The sequence below is a fragment of the Amblyraja radiata genome, chromosome 11, assembly GCF_010909765.2.
Source record: "Amblyraja radiata isolate CabotCenter1 chromosome 11, sAmbRad1.1.pri, whole genome shotgun sequence".
In the NCBI taxonomy this organism is placed as follows: Eukaryota; Metazoa; Chordata; class Chondrichthyes; order Rajiformes; family Rajidae; genus Amblyraja; species Amblyraja radiata.
The window spans coordinates 63338887-63364520 of record NC_045966.1 but is presented as its reverse complement, the minus strand read 5'-3'; the positions used below and the strand labels follow the sequence as shown (position 1 = coordinate 63364520).

General features: G+C 44.5%; 1 long non-coding RNA gene across 1 annotated transcript; it reads right to left on the bottom strand.

Annotated features, from left to right (window-relative positions):
* Positions 1-1333: 1333 nt before the first annotated feature.
* On the bottom strand, positions 1334-24720 carry LOC116978702. Its single transcript, XR_004413509.1, has 3 exons — positions 24588-24720; positions 8782-8789; positions 1334-1344 (listed from the first exon to the last, which is right to left on the bottom strand). It is a non-coding gene; the product is annotated as an uncharacterized LOC116978702 (long non-coding RNA).
* Between the last annotated feature and the right edge of the window lie 914 nt (positions 24721-25634).

Below are 25634 nucleotides of genomic sequence, written 5' to 3'. Positions count from 1 at the left end.
GAAGATAGAAGTGTGCACAAGGATGATACAATGATCACCGAAGACTTTAATCCACATTTAGAATGGGAGAACCATTCTAGATTAGGATCCTGAAGAAACAACAGGAAACTGGTTATGTTAGATCCAGTTTTGTGTAGACATAGAAAATAGGTGCACAAGTAGGCCATTCGGCTCTTCGAGCCAGCACCACCATTCGATTATCCCAAATCAGTACCCCATTCCTGCTTTCTCCCCATATACCTTGATTCCATTAGCCCTAAGTGCTCTATCTAACTCCCTCTTTAAATCATCCAGTGAATTGCGTAGCGAACCACAGTGCGAACTCCATCATCAAGTTCGCTGACGACACCACTATTGTGGGGCGTATCACTGATGGGGATGAGTCAGAATATAGAAGAGAGATCGAGTAACTGTCCATATGGTGCCAGCGCAATAACCTGGCCCTCAACACTAGCAAAACCAAGGAACTGATTGTGGACTTTGGAAGGAGTAGGAGGGGGACCCACAGCCCCATTTATATCAATGGTTGATATAGATGGTTGAAAGGGTCAAGAACTTCAAATTCCTGGGCGTGCACATCTCTGAAGATCTTTCCTGGTCCGAGAACACTAACGCAATTATCAAAAAAGCTCATCAGCGCCTCTACTTCCTGAGAAGATTACGGAGAGTCGGATTGTCAAGGAAGGCTCTCTCTAACTTCTACAGGTGCACAGTCGAGAGCATACTGACCGGTTGCATCGTGGCTTGGTTCGGCAATTTGAGCGCCCTGGAGAGGAAAAGACTACAAAAAGTAGTAAACACTGCCCAGTCCATCATCGGCTCTGACCTTCCTTCCATCGAGGGGATTTATCGCAGTCGCTGCCTCAAAAAGGCTGGCAGTATCATCAAAGACCCACACAATCCTGGCCACACACTCATCTCCCTGCTACCTTCAGGTAGAAGGTACAGGAGCCTGAAGACTGCAACAACCAGGTTCAGGAATAGCTACTTCCCCACAGCCATCAGGCTATTAAACCTGGCTCGGACAAAACTCTGATTATTAATAACCACTTTCTGTTATTTGCACTTTACCAGTTTATTTATTCATGTGTGTATATATTTATATCATGGTATATGGACACATTTATCTGTTTTGTAGTAAATGCCTACTATTTTTCTGTGTGCTTAAGCAAAGCAAGAATTTCATTGTCCTATACAGGGACACATGACAATAAACTCACTTGAACTTGAACTGGCCTCCACTGTGTTCTGTGGCAGCGAATTCCAGATTCACAACTGTCTAGGTGAAAATGTTTTTCCTCATCTCAGTCCTAAATGACCTTATTATAACCCCTTATTATTAAACTCTGACCACTGGTTCTGGACCCCCAAAATCGGGAACATTTTTTCCTGCATCTAGCTTGCCTAATCCCTTAAGAATCTTATATGTTTCTATAAGATCCCCTCTCATCCTTCTAGATTCTAGTGAATATAAGCTCAGTCAATCCATTCTTTCATCATTCCGGGAATTGACCTGGTGAACCTACGCTGCACTCCCTCATTGGCAAGAATGTCTTTCCTCAAATTAGGAGACCAAAACTGCACACAATACTCCAGGTGTGGTCTCACCAGGACCCTGTACAACTGCAGTAGGACCTCCTTGCTCTTATATTCGTCCACTTGCTATGAAGGCCAACATGCCTTTTGCTTTCTTCACTGCCTGCTTTCACGTAACCCTTGCTTTCCCTCTTACTCCGTCTCTCCCCCATCTTAGTTCTCCAACTAGTTCTACTGTCCTCCTGATTAAATATTACTGATAGTATGCTGCATTGTCACCTTCTCCTCTGCTAACAATAAACCATTCTATAGGGACAATAGAGACATTTTGGTTAACTTTTAAAGAATACACAATTGACAAGGAAAGCCAATCTTAAATTGCTACAATCTTTAAAGCAAAACCAACAATAATGGAAACTTTCCAGGCATGGTTACGTAGAAAAGTTGATGAGGGCAGAGCTGTAGATGTGTACACAGACTTCAGTAAGGTGTTCGACAAGGTTCCCCATGCCAGGCTGCTCTGGAAGGTTAGATCGCATGGGATCCAAGGAGAGATAGCTGCATGGATAGCAAATTGGCTCCATGGAAAGAAGCAGAGGTTGATGGTGGAAGGTTGCTTCTCGGACTGGAAGCCTGTGACTAGTGGTGTGCCTCAGGGTTCGGTGCTGGGCCCGTTACTGTTTGTCATCTACATCAATGATTTGGATGAGAACATACAGGGCACGATTCGCAAGTTTGCTGATGATACAAAAGTTAGTGGTTTTGCAGATCGTGAAGATGGTTGAGAAAGATTGCAGCAGGATCTAGATCGATTGGCCAGGTGGGCCAATGGTTGATGGAATTTAATACAGAAAAATGTGAGGTGTTGCATTTTGGGAAGTTGAACAAGGGCAGGAACTACACAGTAAATGGTAGGCCTCTGGGTAGTGTGCCGAGTGGAGGGATCTAGGAGTACAGGTGCACGGTTCCTTGACGGTCAAGTTGCAGGTAGATAACGTGGTCAAAAAGGCTTTTGGCACATTGGCCTTCATCAGTCAGAGTATTGAGTATAGAAGTTGGGAGGTCATGTTGCAGTTGTATAAGACGTTGGTGAGACCGCATTTAGAGTATTGTGTTCAGTTCTGGGCACCATGTTATAGGAAAGATATTGCCAAGCTTGAAAGGATTCAGAAAAGATTTGCGAGGATGTTGCCAGAACTAGAGGGTGTGAGCTATAGGGAGAGGTAGAGTAGACTGGGTCTCTATTCCTTGGAGCGCAGGAGGATGAGGAGAGATCTTATAGAGGTACTAGACTAAGTGGGACCCGTTGGATCACAGTCACACAGGAGGCCTGATCCCCCAACGCAACCCATTCCAGAAACGCAATATTCCACCACTAATACGTTCCCCTAATGCAATATTCCACCACTCACCAATAGCCTTTAACTGTGGGGGAGTATAACGGGGGAGGGGGACAGGAGCCAGCGAGGGGGGCCAGAGGGGAAGGGGCTGGAGGAATCACAGCGGGCGATGTGGACTCACAGCGGGCGCTGCTCGCTGGATGTTTTCTGCCGGGATCAGAGTCTCCGTTTTCTGTTTGGCGACATCTCCGACAGGCCGGGCCGGATTGGGCCGCTTCCGGTTCCTCCGAAAATTGTGTCCGGTTGGAGACCTCCGTCGGCCATCCAGCGCCTCCCTCAGCTCCATTAAAGATGCGATGGCGCGGAAGGGGCGCACCGTCCCGTGCAGTGACAGGAGAAAAGACCAATCCATGTGACTGGCCGGAGAGTAGATCGATCTGCGCATATTTAAACCTCGCTGACTTTTACATTAGACCACTGATCGGAATTAAACTTAAATATAGATACAAAATCATGAGAGGAATAGATCGGGTAGATGCACATAGTCTTTTGCCCAGAGTAGGGGAATCGAAGACCAGAGGACATAGGTTCAAGGTGAAGGGGAAAAGAATCCAAGGGGTAACTTTTTCACACAAGGGTTGGTGGGTGTAAGGAACAAGCTGCCAGAGGAGGTAGTTGAGGCTGGGACTATCCCATCGTCTAAAAACAATTAAACAGGTACATGGATAGGACAGGTTTGGAGGGATATGGACCAAGGGAAGGCAAGTGGGACTAGTGTAGCTGGGACATTATTGGTCGGTGTGGGCGAGTTGGGTTGAAGGGCCTGTTTCCACACTGTTTCACTCTACGACTATAAGTGAAATGTGAAAAAGGGAAAATCAATTAGCCTGACGTTAGTTGCAGTGCGGTTGAATGGGAGAATACTGTACAAGCAACCTTTAGACTTTAGAGATACATCGCGGAAATGAGCCCTTCGGCTCAGCGAGTCCACGCAGATCAGGGAGTCCGCGCAGACCACCTGTACACTAGCACCATCTTACACCCTAGCGACAATTTATAATTTTACCAAAGCCAATTAACCTACAAATCCGCACAGCTTTGGAGTGTGGGAGGAAATCAGGGCACTCAGAGAAAACTCACGCAGTCACAGGGAGAGTGTATAAACTCTGTACAGACAGCACCCGTAGTCAAGATCCAACCCGGGTCTCTGGCACAGTAAGGCAGTAATTCTGTGACTGTGCCATTGCGCCACTCATATAATAGAATGTGTTTTACGCATGTTTGAGTAATGCATTTTTGAAATAATGTGCTTGTTTCTTTAATACCAAAACTTGATTTACACACTTGTATTTTCAGAATGACATACTTAAATTTACTGGTGACAGCATATATACATTGTGCATATATATATATAGTGCATATATATGTTTAATCTACGTAGATTTGAATTACGCCCTGCTTTTCAAGCACTTAACCCTACGTAAAGCAAGAGGTGCCTGTAATTGGAAATGATGCATTTATAAATAAACTAGACCAAGTGCAGACCCGTTGGAATTGGGCTGTTAGCAAGGATTTATGAATGGGAATTGTGGAAATGTATTACATTTTTTAATTGTAACAAGCAAATAGAAACCAAATAGATAAGACTAGATATGAAAAAACATTAACAGCGTTGATGTGGAGAAGGCTCTTGGGGTCCAATACCATTGCCCGATGAAAAGGGCATCATAAGTACATAAAGTGGTAAGAAGGTACATGGCAAGCTTAAGACCATAGAACATAGATGTAGAATTAGGTCATTCAGCCCATTGAATCTGCTCCGCCATTCAATCATGGCTGTTCTATTATTCCCTCTCAACTCTATTCTCAAGCCATCTCCCAGTAACCTTTGGCGCTCATTCACAGATCACAGTCAGTTCGTATTGGTGGAAATGTGTCAGCCTCGATAACAATCAGCACGGGAGCAAGGCTGCGTGCTTAGCCCCCTGCTGTACTCACTCTATACTCATGACTGCGTAGCCGGTCATAGTGTGAACTCCATCATCAAGTTCACTGACGATATCACTGGTGTGGGACGTATCACTGATGGGGACGAGTCAGAGTACAGAAGTGAGATCGACCGACTGACCAAATGGTGCCAGCACAATAACCTGGCCCTCAACACCAGCAAAACCAAGGAACTGATTGTGGACTTTGGAAAGGGTAGGATGGGGACCCACAGTCCCGTTTATATCAATGGGTCAATGGTGGAAAGGGTCAAGAGCTTCAAATTCCTGGCCGTGCATATCTCTGAAGATCTTTCCTGGTCCGATCATAAAGAAAGCACATCAGCGCCTCTACTTCCTGAGAAGATTACGGAGAGTCGGTATGTCAAGGAGGACTCTCTCTAACTTCTACAGGTGCACAGTAGAGAGAATGCTGACAGGTTGCATCGTGGCTTAGTTCGGCAACTTGAGCGCCCTGGAGCGGAAAAGACTACAAAAAGTAGTAAACACTGCCCAGTCCATGATCGGCTCTGACCTCCCTTCCATCAAGGGGATCTATCGCAGTCGCTGCCTCAAAAGGGCTGGCAGCATCATCAAGGACCCACACCATCCGGGCCACACACTCATCTCCCCGTTACCTTCAGATAGAACCTGAAGACTGCAACAACCAGGTTCAGGAATAGATACTTCCCCACAGCCATCAGGCTATTAAACTTGGGTCAGAGAAAACTCTGAACATTAATAGGTCATAATCTGTTTATTTGCACTTTATCAGTTTATTTATTCATGTGTGTATATATTTATACAATGGTATATGGACACACTGACCTGTATTCGTGCCTACTATGTTCTGGTGTGCTAAAGGAAAGCAAGAATGTCATTGTCCAGTCAGGGACACATGACAATAAACTCTCTTGAATCTTAAATCTATCAATCTCTGCTTTAAAAATAGTAAATGTCTTGACTTCCACACCCATCTGTAGTAATGAATTCCACAGATTTATCACCCTCTGACTAAGGAAATTCCTCCTTATCTCTATTCTAAAGGCAAGTCATTTTATTATTTTATATTTTCCAGCCTGTACTCTGCCTCGGCTGGAAACATCTTTTCCATATCACTCTTAGGCCTTTCATTATCTGGTAGATTTCGATGAGATCCCCCTCATCCTTCTAATCTAGCGAGGTCAGGTGCAGCACCTTCAAACTCTCCTCCTACATTAACCCAATCATCCCTGGGATCATTCTCGTAAACCGCCCCTGGACCACCTCCAAAACCAGCACATCCTTCCTCAGATATGGGCCCAAAATTGCTCACAATATTCCAAATGTGACTTCACCAGGGCCTTACAAAGCTTCAGCGTTACATCCTTGTTTTCATATTCCTGCCCCCTTGAAATAAATGCATTTGCCTTCCCTTTTGGAATCTTGTACCAGCACGCCCATGTCCCTTTGCACCTCCGATTTCTGAATTCTATCCCATTTAGAAAGCAGTCTAAAAACCTTTATTCCTTCTACCAAATGCATGACTGTATTCTATGTGGCACTTCTTTGCCCACTCTCCCAATCTTCTGCAGCCCCCTGCTTCTTCAACACCACCTGCCACTCCACCTATATTCAGATCATGCACAAACCTGGCTATAAAACCATCAATTCCACCCTCCAGATCATTAACATATAATGTGAAGAGTTGCGGACTCTACACCGACCCCTGCGGAACACCACTAGTCACCGGTAGCCAACCAGAAAAGGCCCCTTTCATTCCCACTTTTTGCCTTCTGCCAGTCAGCCAGTCTTCTATCCATGCTAGTACCTTGTCTCCAATACAATGGGCTCCTACCCTGTTTAGCAGTCTCACGTGTACCTGGTACCTAATCAAAGGCCTGATGATAATCCAAGTAAACACCATCTCCATCCCTCCCCCACCCAAGTCGTACCAGCTTCAAAGTCGTCGTCTTCTTCTTCTTCTTCTTCTTCTTCTTCTTCTTCTTCTTCTTCTTTTCTTCTTCTTCGTTCTTCTTTAATTCTGCTTCTTCTTCTTCTTCTCTTCTTGAGTGGTTCACGGCTCGCTGCTTCTTGTAGCGGCTCTCTGAGTGTCGTATTCTTCTGTAGGAGGCAGTCTTCCTATGCTTAGTACTCTTCCTCCACTCCTCGCTTCTATCCTCTTCATTCCCTTCCTACTCATCCTCTTCCTCTTCCTCTTCCTCTTCCTCTTCCTCTTCCTCTTCCTCCTCCTCTTCCTCCTCCTCTTCCTCCTCCTCTTCCTCCTCCTCTTCCTCCTCCTCCTCCTCCTCCAGAGGCCCTCAAGAAATTAAACAACACCTTTACTCCTTTTCCTTCCCCTCCATACTCTAGAATGTTGTTTTCTGATATATCTGTCATTCCAATTTTTGTTCATTTCACTGATCAAAACTCTTCTTTCTGTTTCATATCTTCTACATGCAACTAGAGCATGCTGAACGGTTTCCGGCTGATGGCATTCCTCACACAGCCCAGTAGGGTGTTTTCCCAACATTTTTAATGTGCTGTTCAGGTGAGTGTGTCCGATCCTCAATCTTGCTAATACTACCTGTTCTCTCCTGTTCCCCCCTCTTCTTGCTGTAATGCCCACTCTGTTTTGTAGCGAATAGAGGTGTCTCCCCTTTGTCTCCTGTTCCCAGTATTGTTGCCATTCCTGATTTATTTTCTTCCACACAATGTGTCTTCCTTCAGATTTGGATAATTGTAGGTTTACCTCTATGTTCTCTTTTTTAACGGCCTCTTTTGCTAATTTGTCCACTTTTTCATTTCCTAACACGCCAATGTTTGCTGGGACCCACAACAAAGTCACGTCACTGCCCTTCCTTGTTACTTGGCTTAATAGTAGTAGAATTTCATACACTAGGTCAGGCCGCCTATGGGATGCACCAGACCCAATACTCTGGATTGCAGACAATGAGTCGCTACATATTAATACTTTGCATGGTTGCACCTGTTCCATCCACCGAACTGCCATCAAAATAGCGTACCGTTCCACTGTATATACTGCCAAATAGTTATTTGTTCTTTTGCAAATCTCAACATTCATCCCTTGCACTACCACAGCTGCCCCTGTTGTTTCAGCTACTGGGTCCTTTGATCCATCTGTGAAAATTAAGAGGTGTTCCCTGTATCTATTATATATGTGGTTATGGTATTCTGTTTTTAGGTCCGAATTTTCTTCCCTCCTTTTTGCCTCCCATATCTCCAGATCTACTTTTGGGATGTTTAGTAACCATATTGGAACAGATGGCCACAATACTGCAGGGCAGAACTCTTTGTCCTCTACTTCCATGTCCCTTGCCACACCTCCTCCAACCCAGCCGAAGCTTCCAGACTGAGCCACCCCTCTCTCCCAGCACTCCTGTACTACCTGTTTTGTTGGGTGGTTCTCTCCATGACCCTTAAGGCTTAGCCAGTAATTAGCCATTAGTTGTCTGCGGCGCAGTCTCAACGGCATCTCCCCAGTTTCCACCTGTAGTGCACATACAGGTGACGTCCGCACACCTCCTATACAGATTCTTAGAGCTTCCGCTTGGACTTTGTCCAACTCGGACAACACTGACTTAGATGCTGACCCATACGCTATACTGCCATACTCTAGTCTCGATCTGATCAGTGATACATAGATATGTTTAACAGATAATATATCTGCTCCCCACTCTAAATCTGCTAAGCATCTCATTACATTGATGGCTTTTTTGCATTTTCCAATTATTTTTGTAATGTGGACCCTCCATGTTAATCTGGAGTCAAAATGGACTCCCAGGAAACGGAAATCTTTTACTCTTTCCAAATTGTTGCCGTATAGTTTTAACTGGACATCCTCTTTAATTTTCTTCCTTGTGAAAACCATTGTCTTTGTCTTCTCTATAGAGAATTTAAAACCCCATTTCACTCCCCACTCTTCCACCTGGGCTATCCCTTGCTGCATTTTTTCCACGATAAAATCTATATTCTTCCCCTTTCTCCATAGGCTGCCATCATCTGCAAAGAGCGATCGCCCCATCTCTGGTTGAATGTTTGCAAATATATCATTGATCATGATTGAGAATAGGATCGGGCTTATCGCACTTCCCTGGGGAGTTCCATTCTCGACTACACATTTACTAGAGATGTCTGACCCTATTTTAACTTGGATACTTCTACCGTTAAGAAAATCCATTATCCAGTTAAAAATATTTCCTCCTACTCCCATTAAATGCAGCTTTATTAGAAGACCTTCTCTCCACAACATATCATAAGCCTTCTCTACATCAAAAAATACAGTAACTACAGATTCTTTTTTAACTTGTGCTTTCCTTATATCATCTTCCAAGCACAGAACTGGATCATTAGTACCTCTCCCTTTTCTAAAGCCACTCTGATAATTAGCCACTATACCGTTTTCTTCCATTAGATGCATTAATCTTTCATTTACCATTCTTTCCATCAGTTTACACATGTGTGCTGTTAAAGCTATAGGTCTATAATTTACTGGATTACTTGCATCTTTCCCTGGTTTTCTAATAGGCACAATGATTGCTTCCTTCCACCTCTCCGGTATTCGCCCTTCTTCCCACACCTTGTTATATAGTGCAAGTATCTTTTGGAGTCCCTCCTCACTTAGATGCTTTATCATTATGTAACAAATATCATCCTTCCCTGGGGCTGAGTTCTTACACTTGGCCAGAGCTCTCTTTAGCTCCCCCAAATTAAATGGAATATTGTACTTGTCCTCTGTGATACATTTCCTTTGTAAGGCCTCAACATTTTCCTCTCTTGTTCTTTCCCTACCTCTTCTTCCTTCATCTGATAAGTTGTGGGAGCTGTGAACCCTACTAAAAGTGTTAACCATTAGTTCTGCTTTGTCTTTATTTGAGACTACAGTTTGATCTCCATTTGTTAGGATAGGATAACTCCACTCCCTTTTATCACCTTCCATTTTTTTAATCATCCCCCATATCTCCCCTACCTGTGTTGTGTTTCCAATTGAATCACAATACTTCCTCCAATATGCTCTTTTTGTTTGTCTTATAGTCCTCCTTACAATTGCCTGAGCCTGTTTGTAATTAATCATGTGTTGGTAGTTATGAGTTCTTTTTACATGCTCCCACTAGGGCAAATCATGCGATATAATAATATTGACCACCACTGCTATGCCGATGACACTCAAATCTATGTAGCGCTATCACCAAATGACTATCGCCCCATAGATCTGTTGTGCCAGTGCATTGAGCAAGTCAAAGACTGGATGTGCCAAAATTTTCTCCAACTAAATAAGGACAAAACGGAGATAATTGTTTTTGGTGCTAAAAAAGAAAGGCTTAAAGTAACCCAACACCTTCACTCTCTGTCCCTGAAAACTTCAAACAAAGCCAGAAATCTTGGGGTCATTATGGATTCAGATTTAAATTTCGACAGTCACATCAAATCAGTAACAAAATCGGCCTACTATCACCTCAAAAACATAGCAAGATTAAGAGGACTCATGAGAGCTCAAGATTTAGAAAAACTTGTACATGCCTTTATTAATAGTAGGCTAGATTATTGCAACGGTCTCCTTGCAGGTCTTCCAAAAAAAACTGTCAGGCAGCTACAGCTTGTTCAGAACGCTGTTGCTAGAGTTCTAACAAAGACCAAATAATTTGAGCATATTACACCAATTCTTAAATCCTTACATTGGCTCCCTGTATGTCAGAGAATTGATTTTAAAATCCTGCTGCTCACCTATAAATCACTACATGGTTTAGGGCCAAAGTATATCACTGACATGCTTCCACTATATAAGCCTTCTAGACCGCTAAGATCTTCTGAAACCAATCTGCTAGTGATTCCCAGAGTAAATACAAAACATGGGAAAGCAGGATTTAGTTACTATGCAACAAATAGCTGGAATAAACTTCCTGAAGATTTAAGACTTGCCTCAACTTTGACCACTTTTAAAACAAGACTGAAAACTTTTATGTTTACTTTAGCTTTCAGCTAAATCTTAACTACATTGCACTTTTAACTTTTGCACTTTTTATAATGCATTTTTAATTTTGCTTTTCTTTTCTTTTAGTTCTTCTATTTTATTTCATTTTATTATTTCATTTATTGTATGACATGTTTTTATGTGAAGCACTTTGAGTCTGCCTCGTGTATGAAATGTGCTATATAAATAAAGTTGCCTTGCCTTGCCTTGCCTTAATAATCTGAATGCTCTGTTTCTATTCACCACCGCCTCTTTACATTTATTGTCACACCACGGCACAGCTTTCCTTTTTGATCTTCCTTTACTTTTAGGTATGGAAACTAATGCTGCTCTTTTGATACCTTCTGACAATTTATTCTCAAGTTTTCTATATCTGTCTCTTCTTGTATCGATTTTACATATCTATCACTTTCCTCCTTAAATTTCTCCCACTTAGCTTTTCCAAACACCCATCGTCCACTTCTGTTTTCTTTACTCATAGTTAAAGTAATATTTATTTTGCATAGCACAGGATGATGATCACTTCCTATGGTACCCTTTTCATATACTTCCCAGTTACATTTAGCAGCAATCCTATTAGAAACAAGTGTAAGGTCCAACACAGACTCCTTCCCTTTCCTAACATCTACCCTGGTCTTCTTTCCATCATTTAGACATACTAGATTACCATCATTTAATAATTCCTCAATTACCTGTCCATTATTATCTGACTTTCCACTGCCCCATAATGTATTATGTGCGTTAAAGTCCCCACACCAAATAACATTAGATTTGCTCTGGCCTTCTACTTCCTGTAACTTATTGACCTCTAATCGCTTACATGGATTATAGTAATTTATTACCACTATTTTCCTCCTCTCAGACCATACTTCTATTACCACATATTCCTGTTCCTGCCCAATTCCTAATACCTTGTATGGTATCCCTTTTTTAATGAAAGTGGCGCAACCCCCTCCTCCCACATTTCCCCTATCACATCTCACTGCAACATAATCATATAGAACAAAATCTAAACTTGGTTTCAACCAGGTTTCCTGGATACATACGCCATCTGGTTTTTCCTTCCTACTGTCTATGAATTGCTTAAAGTCTTGCCCATTGGCTAACAAGCTTCGTGCATTCCATTGTAGGATTAACATTATTACTATTAACCCACACATGTTGACTCTTGGCTTGCCTGGATACTGAGACCATCATGTATTTCCTCCCACTTCAATCCTGCCATGCCCAAGTGGTGGACTGCAGCCTTTACAATGATTTGGATCCTTTCTGTTTTGGATTTTACTTCTGCTGTCGCATTTATTACTCCTGCTATAAATATAACCAGGTTTTTCTTTTCTTTCCATATACTCTTTTCTTTTTCTTTTATTGTCTCCATTATGCCCATATCTTGCTCCCTCCTGATCCTTCTTTCATTCATCTGTTTTGTAGGGTCAGCCCTTTTTGCTGCCTCTGCATAGGAGACCTTTTCCTTCACTCTTATGTTTTGTACTTCAGCTTCACGTTTCATCACCTCACAGCCCCAGTAAGCCACACTATGCTCTCCTCCACAATTACAGCACTTTGGTCTGACCCCCTCTCCACACTGACCATATTCATGGTCCCCACTACACCTTGCGCATTTCCTCGCCCCCTTGCACATTTTAGCTATATGCCCACATTTCTGACATTTGAAGCACCTCATTGGTTTGGGTATGTACTCTCTTACACTATATCGCATGAATCCAAAATGGACCACTTTTGGAAGGGATTCTGTCTTGAATTCAAGCAGGACTGACTCAGTTTCCTCTTTCTTTGCTCCTTTGGTCATTCTTTTGGCATTCATAATTAATTCACATCTCTTTCTGAGTTCCTGAACCAGTTCACTCGTATTGACTTTGAGAGGGATTCCATAGATAACCCCTTTACACCCTGCCCTCCTCCGTTCTCCCACTCTCACTACTTTGATTATTTTGATTTTGTCAATCTTGTTCATTTTCATTGCCTTTTCAACTTGAGCCTCACTGTTGCACCCTATTAGCATGTTTCCATCTTCCAGCACTCTTGCATACTTTACTTCCCCAACCTGGGCTCTGATTATTTTTAAGGTACACAAAATTGCTGGGGAAACTCAGCGGGTGCAGCAGCATCTATGGAGCGAAGGAAATAGGCGACGTTTCGGGCCGAAACCCTTCTTCAGACTCTGATTATTTTTGTCAGCTTCATTGGCTCTATCTTCTTTACTCCTCCTTCTCCTTCAAACCTCACCACTACATTTAACGAAATTTCCTTTTCTGGTTCCTTTTCTGGTTCCTTGTCTTCACTCTCCGATCCACCGATATTGCTTTTCCTTCTTTTACGGCTGCTCTTCCTGGGGCTACCCCGTGTTCCCACGGTTTCCCACTCCTTCTCAACATTTCCTTCATTATCCTCTCCTCCACTGGCCTCCATACCACTAGACCCACTCTCGCCTGTCATTTTGTAACAGCAGGGAATATTCTGCTCCGGCCTGCGAGTTGCGTGCGCACCGCCGCTCCTCAACCCACGCGCAATCTCAAAGTCGTCTTGTTGAGTCTCCTTGACTTTAACTTGTTCTCACCTAACAATGGCCTGTTTGGTTCATCATCGTTACTTTTTTGCCTATATTTCATTCAATTGTTCTATAACACTCTACATCACATTCTACATCACAAATATTTCCCTTTCCCCCTGACTCCGTCTGAAGGTGGGTCTTAACCTGAACTTCACCTATTCCTTTTCTAGAGATACTGTCTGACCCGCCGAGTTACTCCAATATTTTGTGTCTATCCACTGATTCTCCTTTGTCTGTACTGCTCTTCCAAAAAATTCAACAGATTTGTTAGGCAAGATCTCCCCTTAACAAAAGCATGCTGACTTTGGCATATTTTATCATGTGCTTCCAAGTACTTCTGAACCTCATTCTCAATAATGGAATCAACAATCTCACCAATCACTGAAGTCAGACTAACTGGCCCATTATTTCCTTTTTTTGCCTTGCTCTTCTCAAATAGTGATTTGCCAGTACCCTGCAATCATTCCTGACTATAGTGATTCTGAAAGATCACCACTAATGCCTACATGAGCTACCTCTTTGAGAACCTGGGCTGAGGTCCATCTGGTCCAGGTGACTTTTCCACCTTCAGACCTTTCAACTTCTCAAGCACCTTCTCAGTAATAGTGACTGCAATCATTTCTGCCACCCGACCTTCTTGAATTTCTGGCACATTGCTGGTGTCTTCCACTTGGAAGATTGATGCAAAAATCAGTTCATTCAATAAACGATAGGTGCCATTCGGCCCTTCGAGCCAGCACCGCCATTCAATGTGATCGTGGCTGATCATCCCCAATCAGTACCCCGTTCCTGCCTTCTCCCCATATCCCCTGACTCCGCTATCTCTAAGAGCCCTATCTAGCTCTCTCTTGAAAGTATCCAGAGAACCAGCCTCCACCTGAGGCAGAGAATTTCACAGACTCGCATCTCTTTGTGAGAAAAAGTGTTTCCTCATCTCCGTTCTAAATGGCTTACCCCTTATCCTTAAACTGTGGCCCCTGGTTCTGGACTCCCCCAACATCGGGAACATGTTTCCTGCCTCTGGCGTGTCCAAACCCTTAACAATCTTATATGTTTCAATAAGATTCCCTCTCATCCTTCTAAACTCCAGAGTATACAAGCCCAGCTGCTCCATTCTCTCAGCATATGACAGTCCCGCCATCCCGGGAATTAACCTTGTAAACCTACGTTGCACTCCCTCAATAGCAAGAATGTCCGTCCAAGAATATCCAGTTTAGGGGACCAAAACTGCACACAATACTCCAGGTGTGGTCTCACTAGGGCCCTGTACAACTGCAGAAGGACCTCTTTTCTCCTATACGCGACTCGTCTTGTTATAAAGGCCAACATGCCATTCGCTTTCTTCACTGCCTGCTGTACCTGCATGCTTACTTTCATAGACTGATGAACAAGGACCCCCAGATCCCGTTGTACTTCCCCTTTTCCCAACTTGACGCCATTTAGATAGTAATCTGCCTTCATGTGTTTGATACCAAAGTGGATAACCTCACATTTATCCACATTAAACTTCATCTGCCATGCATCTATCTGCCCACTCCCCGAACCTGTTCAAGTCACCCTGCATTGTCATAGCATCCTCCTCACAGTTCACACAGCCATTCTGAAAGGGACCCGTCAATCCCTACTCTTTGTTGCCTGTCTGCCAACCAATTTTCTATCCATGTCGGCACTCTACCCCCAATACCATGTGCCGTAATTTTGCCCACTAATCTTTTATATGGGACCTTATAAAATGTTTTCTGAAAGTCCAGGTACACTACATCCACTGGTTCTACCTTGTCCATTTTCCTAGTTACATCCTCTCCACATTAAACAGGCCTCTTCTCTTTCTGTTTTTAAATCACTTCTTAAAACCCATCTCTTCTCCGTGGCCTTTGATACCCAGTAAGATGTCGACTTTATTTACTTGATTTAATTTCTTATTTTGATTGCTTTTATTGCGTGGCTATTATTTTTACTCATGTTTTATGTCTTTTAATTTATTGTTGTATTTCATATGTAATTTTTGCGCCTCATGTGAGCTGTTATGTTGTCTGTTTATGATGTCTTGTTTATTCTTCTGTACAGCACTTTGGTCAACATTGGTTGTTTTAAAGTGCTTAACAAATAAAGTTGGATTGGATTGGATTGGATCCTCAAAAAATTCCAGAAGATTAGTCAAGCATGATTTCCCCTTCGTAAATCCATGCCGACTCGGATCGATCCTGTTACTGCTATCCAAATGTGCCGCTAATTCATCTTATAATAATTGACTCCAGCATCTTCCCCACCAGGCTAACTGGTCTATAATTCCCTGTTTTATCTCTCCTGCCTTTCTGAAAAGGTGGGATAACATTAGCTACCCTCCAATCCACTGGAACTGATCCTGAATCTATAGAACATTGGAACATTATCACCAATGCATCCACAATTTCGAGAGCCACTTCCTTAAGTACCCTGGGATGCAGACCATCAGGCCCTGGGAATTCATCAGCCTTCAGTCCCATCAGTCTACCCAACATAATTTCTTGCCCAATGTGGATTTCCTTCAGTTCCCCCGTAACCCCAGATCCTCTGGCCACTACTATATCAGGAAGATTGTTTGTGTCCTCCTTAGTGAAGATGGATCCAAAGTCCCTTTCAACTCATCTGCCATTTCCTTGTTCCCCATAATAAATTCACCTTTTTCCGTCTTCAAGGGTCCAACTTTGGTCTTAACTAATTTTTTCCTCTTCACATACCTAAAGAAGCTTTTACTATCCTGCTTTATATTCTTGGCTAGCCTACCTTCGTACCTCATCTTTTCTCCCCGTGTTGCCTTTTTAGTTATCTTCTGTTGCTCTTTAAACATTGCCCAATCCTCTTGTTTCCTGCTCATCTTTGCTATGTTGTACTTCTTCTCTTTTATTTTTATACTGTCCCTGACGTCACTTGTCAGCCACGGTCACCCCTTACTCCCCTTGGAATCTTTCTTCCTCTTTGGAATGAACTGATCCTGCACCTTCTGTATTATTCCTAGAAATACCTGCCATTGTTGTTCCACTGTCATCCCTGCTAGGGTATCTTTCCAGTCAACCTTTGCCAGCTCCTCCCTCATGGCTCCATCGTCCCCTTTATTCAACTGTAACAGTGACACCTCCGATCTACCCTTCCCCATCTCCAATTGTAGATTAAACCTGACCATATTATGGTCACTACCTCCTAATGGCTCAAGTTCCTTTATCAAATCCGGTTCATTACATAACACTAAATCCAGAATTGCCTTCTCCCTGGTAAGCTCCAATACAAGCTGCTCTAAGAATCCATCACAAAGGCACTCCACAACCCATGACTAGTTTAGAGAACAGGCTCTTCGGCCCACCTTGTATGCGCCGATCGCTGGATCCATGCATTCTACATACTAACACTATCCTACACACTCTAGGGATCATTTACAAATGTACCAAGCCAATTAACCTACAAACCTGTATGCCTTTGGAGTGTGCGAGTAAACTGGAAATCACAGAGAGCAGGTTACAGGGAGAACGTACAAACTCCATACAGATAGATCCTGTTGTCAGGATCGTACCTGGGTCTCTGGCGCTGTAAGGCAGAAGCTCTACCACTGTGTCACTCTGCCACCCCTAACTATACTACTTGTGCAGCATCATTTTCCAGTGGTCCAATGTCCACTCTTGCCTTTCTTTTACCGTTCATTTATATCTATCTATATATTACTGAAACTCTCATCTTGTTTGTTTCTATGTGTGTGTGTGTCTGCGTGTGTGGATGTGTGTGTATGTGATCCCGAAACTAAGCCAAAATGGTACAATATAGCGCTACAATTTTTGGACCACCTTACTCACAATTGTTTTGTGGTGTCTTTTTTAATCAAGTTTCGTTCACATTGATGTTATATTTTACAGGTTATTCACATTTTTAACTTTACAAAATCCAGTTTGAGAAAGAATCACTTGAACACTGCAGTGGCAGTTACAGCTATGATGTCACAATGAGATCTTATTTACATAAACTGTCGTGAGCAGTGCTGCACCCGACAGTGACATCACAGTGGGATCTTATTTACATAAACTGCCTGTGAGCAGTGTTCCAGCCCACAATTCCATCATAATGGGATCAACAGCTTCCACCTCAAGGGGGGCTAGGGAGGGGAGAGGGGTTATGGAGGGAGGGAGGGAGTGAGATTTAAAAAAAAATCAGTTTTAATCAAATTCTTGGGAGGTTTAATTTACTACAAAAAAAAAATGGTTTTCATTGTAGAATAGGGGAGAGTTTTCATTTACAAAAAAAATCTAGAATTTGCCTTGTGGGGAGTGGGATGGGGGGGAGATGAGCGCTGACGCCGCCCGCCCCCCACATGGGGACGTTTGATTGGCTCCGTGGAGCACCGACACCGCCCCCAGCAAAAGGTTTCATTTACAAAACAAAAATAACGGTTTTCATTGTGGGGGTGTGGGAAGGGGGGTAGATGAGCGTCGCCACCGCCCCCACCCCCACGGAGGGAGAGGTGAGGGAGGGAGTGGGGAATGGGGAGTAGGAGACATTTTATTTAAACATTGTGTTCAGTGGGGGAGTGAGATAGGGGAGAGGTGAGGTGTGGGGGAGCAGTGACATAGATGTAGAGGAGGGTAGGAAGGGGGGGGGGGTTATGGAGGGAGGGAGGGAGTGACTGAGGGTAGGGGAAAGGAGAGGGAGGGAGAGGTGAGGGGGGAGTGGGTGAGGGTAGGAGGAGAGCAGAAAGAAGTGGGAGGGCGAAGAGGAGGGGAAGGGAGTGCTGGGGATGAAGGGAAATGAGCTGCGCCTGCACAGTTGGGGGCTAGGGGTGAGTGGTGAAATGTTGCGTTGGGGGAATGGGTGAGTGGTGGAATATTACGTTGAGGGAACGTGGCCCAACGGGTCCCACTTGGTCTAGTAGAGTGCATTCAGACCACTTTTTCCACATTTTGTTATGTTACAGCCTTATTCTAAAATTGATTAAATTAATTTTTTTAGCATCAATCTACACACAATACCCCATAATATAAAAGTGAAAACAGGTGATTAGAAAAATTTGCAAAGTAATTAAAAATAAATAACCGAAATATCACATTTACATAAGTATTCAGACTCTTTACTCAATACTTTGTTGAGGCACCTTTGGCATCGATTACAGCCTCAAGTCTTCTTGGGTATGACGCTACAAGCTTGGCACACCTGTATTTGGGTAATTTCTCCCATTCTTCTCTGCAGATCCTCTCAAGCTCTGTCAGGTTGGATGGGGAGCGTCGATGCACAGCTATTTTCAGGTCTCTCCAGAGATGTTCGATCGGGCTCAAGTCTGGGCTCTGGCTGGGTCACTCAAGGACATTCACAGACTTATCACGAAGCCACTCCTGCATTGTCTTGGCTGTGTGCTTAGGGTAATTGTCCTCCGCCCCAGTCTGAGGTCCAGAACACTCTGGAGCAGGTTTTCATCAAGGATCTCTCTGTAATTTGCTCCGTTCATCTTTCCCTCGATCCTGACTAGACTCCTAGTTCCTGCCGCTGAAAAACATCCCCACAACATGATGCTGCCACCACCATGCTTCACTGTAGGTATGGTATTGGCCAGGTGATGAGCAGTGCCTGGTTTCCTCCAGATGTGATGCTTGGCATTCAGGCCAAAGAGTTCAATCTTGGTTTCATCGGACCAGAGAATCTTGTTACTCGTGCCTTTTGGCAAACTCCAAGTGGGCTGTCATGTGCCTCTTACAAAGGAGTGGCTTCTGTCTGGCCACTCTACCATAAAGGCCTGATTGGTGGTGTGCTGCAGATATAGTTGTCCTTCTGGAAGTTCTCCCATCTCCACAGAGGAACTCTAGAGCTCTGTCAGAGTGACCATCGGGTTCTTAGTCACCTCCCTGACCAAGGCCGTTCTCCCCGATTGCTCAGTTTGGTCGGGCGGCCAGGTCTATGAAGAGACTTGGTGGTTCTAAAGTTCTTCCATTTAAGAATGACGGAGGTCACTGTGCTCTTCAAGACGTGCAATTCTGCAGAAATTGTTTTATTCCCTTCCCCAGATCTGTATCTCGACACAATCCTGTCTCGGAGATCTACGGACAATTCCTTCGACTTCATGGCTTGGTTTTTGCTCTGACATGCACTGATACTTATATAGACAGGTCTGTGCCTTTCCAAATCATGTCCAATCAATTTAATTTTCCACTGGTCAACTTCAATCAAGTTGTAGAAACATCTCAAGGATAATCAATGGAAACAGGATGAACCTAAGCTCAATTTTGAGTGTCATAGCAAAGGGTCTGAATACTTACGTAAATGTGATATTTCAGTTATTTATTTTTAATTACTTAGCAAAAATTTCTAAACACCTGGCTTTGCTTCTTCATTCTGGGGTATTGTGTGTAGATTGATGTTAAAAAAATGAATTTAATCCATTTAAAAATAAGGCCGTAACGTAACAAAGTGTGGAAAAAGTGAAGGGGTCCGAATACTTTCTAAATGCACTGGTATCCATATCATATCTATATCTATCTATATAATATTAAAACTGTGTGTTTCTGCCTGTCTTGTGGTTGCCAGCCTGTGGGTGCCAGCCTTTGATTCGTTGCTACGCCAACACCAGACCCACAAACGCCCAGATTTTTTCCATTTCGGTAGAGATTTCACTTTTCATTCCAAGTATCCACTCCTCATTAAATTTCGTCGTGTTTATGTACACATTTTTAATAAAATCCTTCTCCCTCCCCCACTCACTAATTTTGTCGCTTCCTGCTGGCCAGCGACCATAACGGCTGCTGGCACCCGCCTCTCGCCTCAAAGACGCCATTTAAAAACAGCCGCAATGCTGAGTGCTGGAATCTTATATTCGGGAACGGCTTGAGTTGGAGGACCACGTCTCCCGTGGGGGCTATGGGTTGGGAATGGCTGCGTTGGGGGAGCAGACCCAACGGTCTGCACTTGGTCTAGTACCTATTAGAACTCTGATCTTGGATGTGTGTGTGTTTGTTTGTGTATAATCACACCTTCTCGATAAAGCGACACCCTGACGATAAATTTTTTAAATATTCCGCTAGAGATGTGATGACGCGCCCCCCACCCCTCAAACTCTAACCCCCTCCCTCTCTGCGCCACCCCCCCCTCCCTCTCTGCCCCCCACCGTGGGGGCTACAGATAGGGGACGCCTGCGTTGGGGTAAAACCCGACTTATTAATGAAAATGTTCAACATATCTGAAAAAACGTTGAATCTAAACAAAATGGTCTCGCTGATGACATCACAATGGGTCTACTCCGCGCAGTCTGCGCTGTGTTCCACGGGCTGCGAGTGACGTCACCCCCCCCCGCCCCCACCCGCCGAACTCGGTCCTTCGGTTGACGCCCTTTGCTCCCCGCTGCTCCCCTCCTCCTCTCCCTCATCTCCTCTCCCAAGCCCCTCTCCCCCCCCTCCGCTCCCACCACTCCTCTCCCCTCCCCCGGCCTCTCTCCTCTCCCCACCTCTCTCCCCCCTCTCTTCTCCCCCCTCCCCCCTCTCTCTCCCACTCCTCTCTTCCCCCTCTGCTCTTCCCCCTCTTTTCCCCTATCTCCATCCCCTCTCTCCCCCCTCTTTCCACCTCTCACCCTCTCTTCCACCCCCTCACCCCACTCTCCCCCCTCTCTCTCTGTCTCTGCCCCCTCCCTCTCTGCCCTCTCTCTCTATATCCCCCTTTCTCTCTACTCTCCCTCTCTAGACGCGCCTGCGAGTTGGGGGCTATGCGTGAGAGGATAGGGCGGGGATGGGGTAAAAGGAATAATATTAAGATAATATCAAGGGGGGTGATTAATGTGTATGTGTGTGTGTGTGGGGGGGGGGTGGTGGTTAGTGTGTGTGTGATGCCGTAGGCCACCCACCCTCCCGCAACCGTGCGTTGAGGGGGCGGGACCCAACGGGTCCCACTTGGTCTAGTATATCTATATACTTTAAAAACTCTGTGTGTGTGTGTGTATGTCATTTTTTTGGCCTTTGATTCGTTACTCCGCCAAAACTGGACGCTAACATGCCGAGATTTTTACCATTTCGCAAGCCATTTCACTTTTACATTCGCTCATCCACTCATCATTAAATTTAGTCATTTTTCTGTAAACATTTTTAATAAAATCCTCCCCCCCCCACTCACTCATTTTTTCGCCGCTGCTGACAAGCGACCATAACGGCTGCTGCCGCCCGGCTCTCCTCCATAAACGCCGACATTTTTCCCATTTCGCTAGCGACCGACATTTTTCCCATTTCGCTAGCGACCGACATTTTTCCCATTTTGCTAGCGATTTTACTTCCTCCACTTACCCCCGGCCCGGCTCTGTCACGCTGGCCGAAGCCAAAGATCGCCTGCTCCCCCCGCTGCTTTTCGCCATCCTCGCTGGCTTGCACTGTCCGAAAATCCCGCGCGTCCACGGCCTGTCGGCCCGCAGGCGCATTGAGGGCATTCGCAGTGTCTCGACGGGCGTACGCAGCGTCTCGACAGGCGTACGCAGCGTCTCGACGTCGTACGCAGCGTCTTGACGGCGTACGCCTAGCGCGTGGCATTGCGCGATGATGTCATGCCGCCCCCTCCCCATGCAACCGCACGTTGCGGGAACAGACCCAATGGGTCTGCACTTGGTCTAGTCTATATTACTAAAAGTCTGAACTTGACCGCTTTTGGCTCGCTGTGGCGTGATTTCTGAGAAAACGCCGCCACCTATGGCCGTCATTTTTGGCCACCTCGCTCAGAGCCCCCCTCCGCCTTCCGGGACCGGCGGAATTTTCCCATCGATGAAAAATCAGAGCGATATTAATGTTTTTTTAAAAATTGCCATTCTCTCTGATCCCCCCTGCTGGTGGGAGGGGGGAGGGACTATAAAAAACGGAAGTCGTGTGACTCACTCAGTCTCTGCAAGATGGAGGAACCAAGAGGATCACGTTTCTCTGAGCTCTGAATAACACTGAACGCATGTGTACTCAACTGTGAGTGCCCTTAATGTGGTTTGAAAATGAAAATATGGTTGGTTTGAAGTAAAAATGCACTGCTAATGAAGTAAAAATGCACTGCTAATGAAGTAAAAATGCACGGCTAATGAAGTAAAAATGCACTGCTAATGAAGTAAAAATGCACTGCTAATGAAGTAAAAATGCACTGCTAATGAAGTAAAAATGCACTGCTAATGAAGTAAAAATGCTCTGCTAATGAAGTAAAAATGCACTGCTAATGGTTGTTTGGGTTGAAGTAAAAATGCACTGCAAATGGTTGTTTGGGTTTAAGCAAAAATGCACTGCTAATGGTTATTTGGGTTGAAGTAAAAATGCACTGCTAATGGTTGTTAGTGTTTAAAAAATGTTGAGAGGGGAGGGGTTATAAAACCCGGAAGTATGGGTGTGGCTCAGTCTCTGTATGATGGGGGAGGGAGAGGTCACAACTCTGTCTGAGCTGCGAATCAACTGAACACACTGAATGTCTACTGAACTGTGTGTGGTGTTTTGTGTGGTTTTATGGTGGTTTCACCTTGCTTGAAATGGTATGAAACAGCATTTGAATATGGTGGCCTTGCACCCTGCATGAAATGGTATGAAACTTCATTTGAATGTGGTGTTGTTGTACCCTGCATGAAATGGTATGAAACTGCATTTGAATTTGGTGGCCTTGCACCCTCCTTGAATGGTATGAAACTGCACTTGAATTTGGTGGCCTTGCACACTGCTTGAAGTGGTATGAAACTGCACTTGAATTTGGTGGCCTTGCACCCTGCTTGAAGTGGTTGGAAACTGCACTTGAATTTGGTGGCCTTGCACCCTGCTTGAAGTGGTAGGAAACTGAACCTAAATTTGTTGGCCTTGCACCCTGCTTGAAGTGGTATGAAACTGCACTTGAATTTTGTGCCTTGCACCCTGCTTGAAGTGGTATGAAACTGCACTTGAATTTTGTGCCTTGCACCCTGCTCGAAGAGATAAGAAACTGCACTTGAATTTGGTGGCCTTGCACCCTGCTTGAAATGGTAGGAAAATGGATTTGAATTTGGTGACCTTGCACTCTGTTTGAAATGGAATTTCAAGGAATAGCCGTGAGTCAACTGCCAGCACGCCAGCCGTGAGTGAGCTGTCAGCACATGAGGCTTGAGGGACTGAGCTGCCACTCCAATAATCCATTTGGGCCACAATGTCCATACTAGCCCTCTGGAGACCAGTAGTCCCTGCAGCCAACAACACCCATACCAGCTCTCCAGAAAGACCCCCCCACTGGCCACCAATATTGGAATTGGTGGAGAGGTGGAATATTGCGTTGGGGGACCAGCCCTCCCATGTGAACATGGGACCCAATGGGTCCCACTTAGTCTAGTATATTACTAAAACTCTCATCTTGTTTATTATTATGTCTATGTGTCTGATCCTGAAACTACACCAAAACGGTACATGATAGGCTACAATTTTGGCCCACCTTCCTCACCACTGTCCTGTGGTGTGCTGTATCAAGTTTTGTTCAGATTGATGATATATTTTACAAGTTATTCACATTTTAAACTTTCCAAAGACGACTTTGACAAAAATCTCTTCCATCTGCACTGGCACTTAGCAGCGTATGACGTCACAATGGGATCTAATTTACATAAACTGCCCATCAGCAGCTTCCACCTCACAATGACATCAATGTGGGTAGGGAGGGAGTGACTGAGGGTAGGGTGGGATAGGTGAGGGAGGGAATGGGGGAGGGCAGGAGGAGAGGGGAAAGAAGAAGGAGGGTGAAGAGGATGAGGTGGAAGTGCTGCGGATTAGGGGGAATGGAGTATACAGGTAGGTAGAGGGATGGCGAGGCGCACTTGGGGAGGGTTGCCGTGACTCGTGTCACAACGGGGATCTCTGGCATCACAACGGGAACCCGTCAACCGCCCCAGCGCAGTTGGGGGCTATGGCTGAGTGGTGGAATATTGCGTTCAGTGACCAGTCCTCCCGTGTGACAGAGGCCCAATGGATCCCATTTGGTCTTGTATATAAATATATAAATTTATACAGTATTACAGCATGGAAACAGGACCTTTGGCCCAATTTGCACACACCGACCAATATGGTCCATATACATTAGCCCCACCTTCCCATGCTTGGCCTATAACCCTCAAAACCTGACCTATCTATGTACCACTAAATGTCTCTGAGACGTTATGATAGTACCTGCCTCAACTACGTTCCATATACCCACTACCTTTTGTGTCAAAAAAAAGTTACCCCTCAGGTAACCTATGTCTTGTGGTTCTCTATTACCCTACTCTGGGCAAAAGACTCTGTGCCTTTATCTGATCTATTCCTCTCATGATCCTGTACACCTCTATAAGACCACCCCTCATCCTCCTGCGCTCCAAGGAATAGAGTCCCAGCCTGCTCAACCTCTCCCTTTAGCTCAGGCCCTCTGGTCCTGGCAAAATCCTCATAAATCTTCCTTGCACCCTTTCCAGCTTAACATCATCTTTCCTATAACAGGGTGACCAGAACTGAACTCAATGCTCCTAATGAGGCCTCATCAATGTCTAATACAATGTCTATATTCAATACTTTGACTGATGAAGGCCAATATGCCGAAAGCCTTTTTGATCACTTTATTTGTGATGCTGCTTTTAAGGAACTCTGTACCTGCACACCCAGATCCCTCTGCTCACAACACTCCCCAGAGCCCTCCCATTCACTGCTTAGGTCTTGGCCCTGTTAGACCTTCCTCTGCAAAAGCTTTTGCTATCTTCTTTTATATTATTGGCTACCCTAACCATATTTCATCTTTTCTCCCCTTATTGCTTTTTTCGTTGCCTTCAAGAAACGGATGCCTTTAAGAAACAGTTAGAAGGATGCATGGATAGGACAGGTTTGGCATGACATGGACCAGACTATGGAGGCAAGATGGGAGAAGCTGACCAAAATTGACTGGAAAGAAACCTTAGCAGGGATGACAGTGGAACAACAATGGCAGGTATTTCTGGGAATTATACAGAAGGTGCAAGATCAGTTCATCCCAAAGAGGAAGAAAGATTCTAAGGCGAGTAAGAGGCAACCCTGGCTAACAAGGGAAGTCAAGGCCAGTATAAAAATAAAAGATAAGTATAACATAGCAAAGATGAGCGGGAACCAAGAGGATTGGGTAATGTTTAAAGAGCAACAGAAGATAACTAAAAAGGCAATACAGGGAGAAAAGATGAGGTACGAAGGTAAGCTAGCCAAGAATATAAAGGAGGATAGTAAAAGCTTCTTTAGGTATGTGAAGAGGAAAAAAATAGTTACGACAAA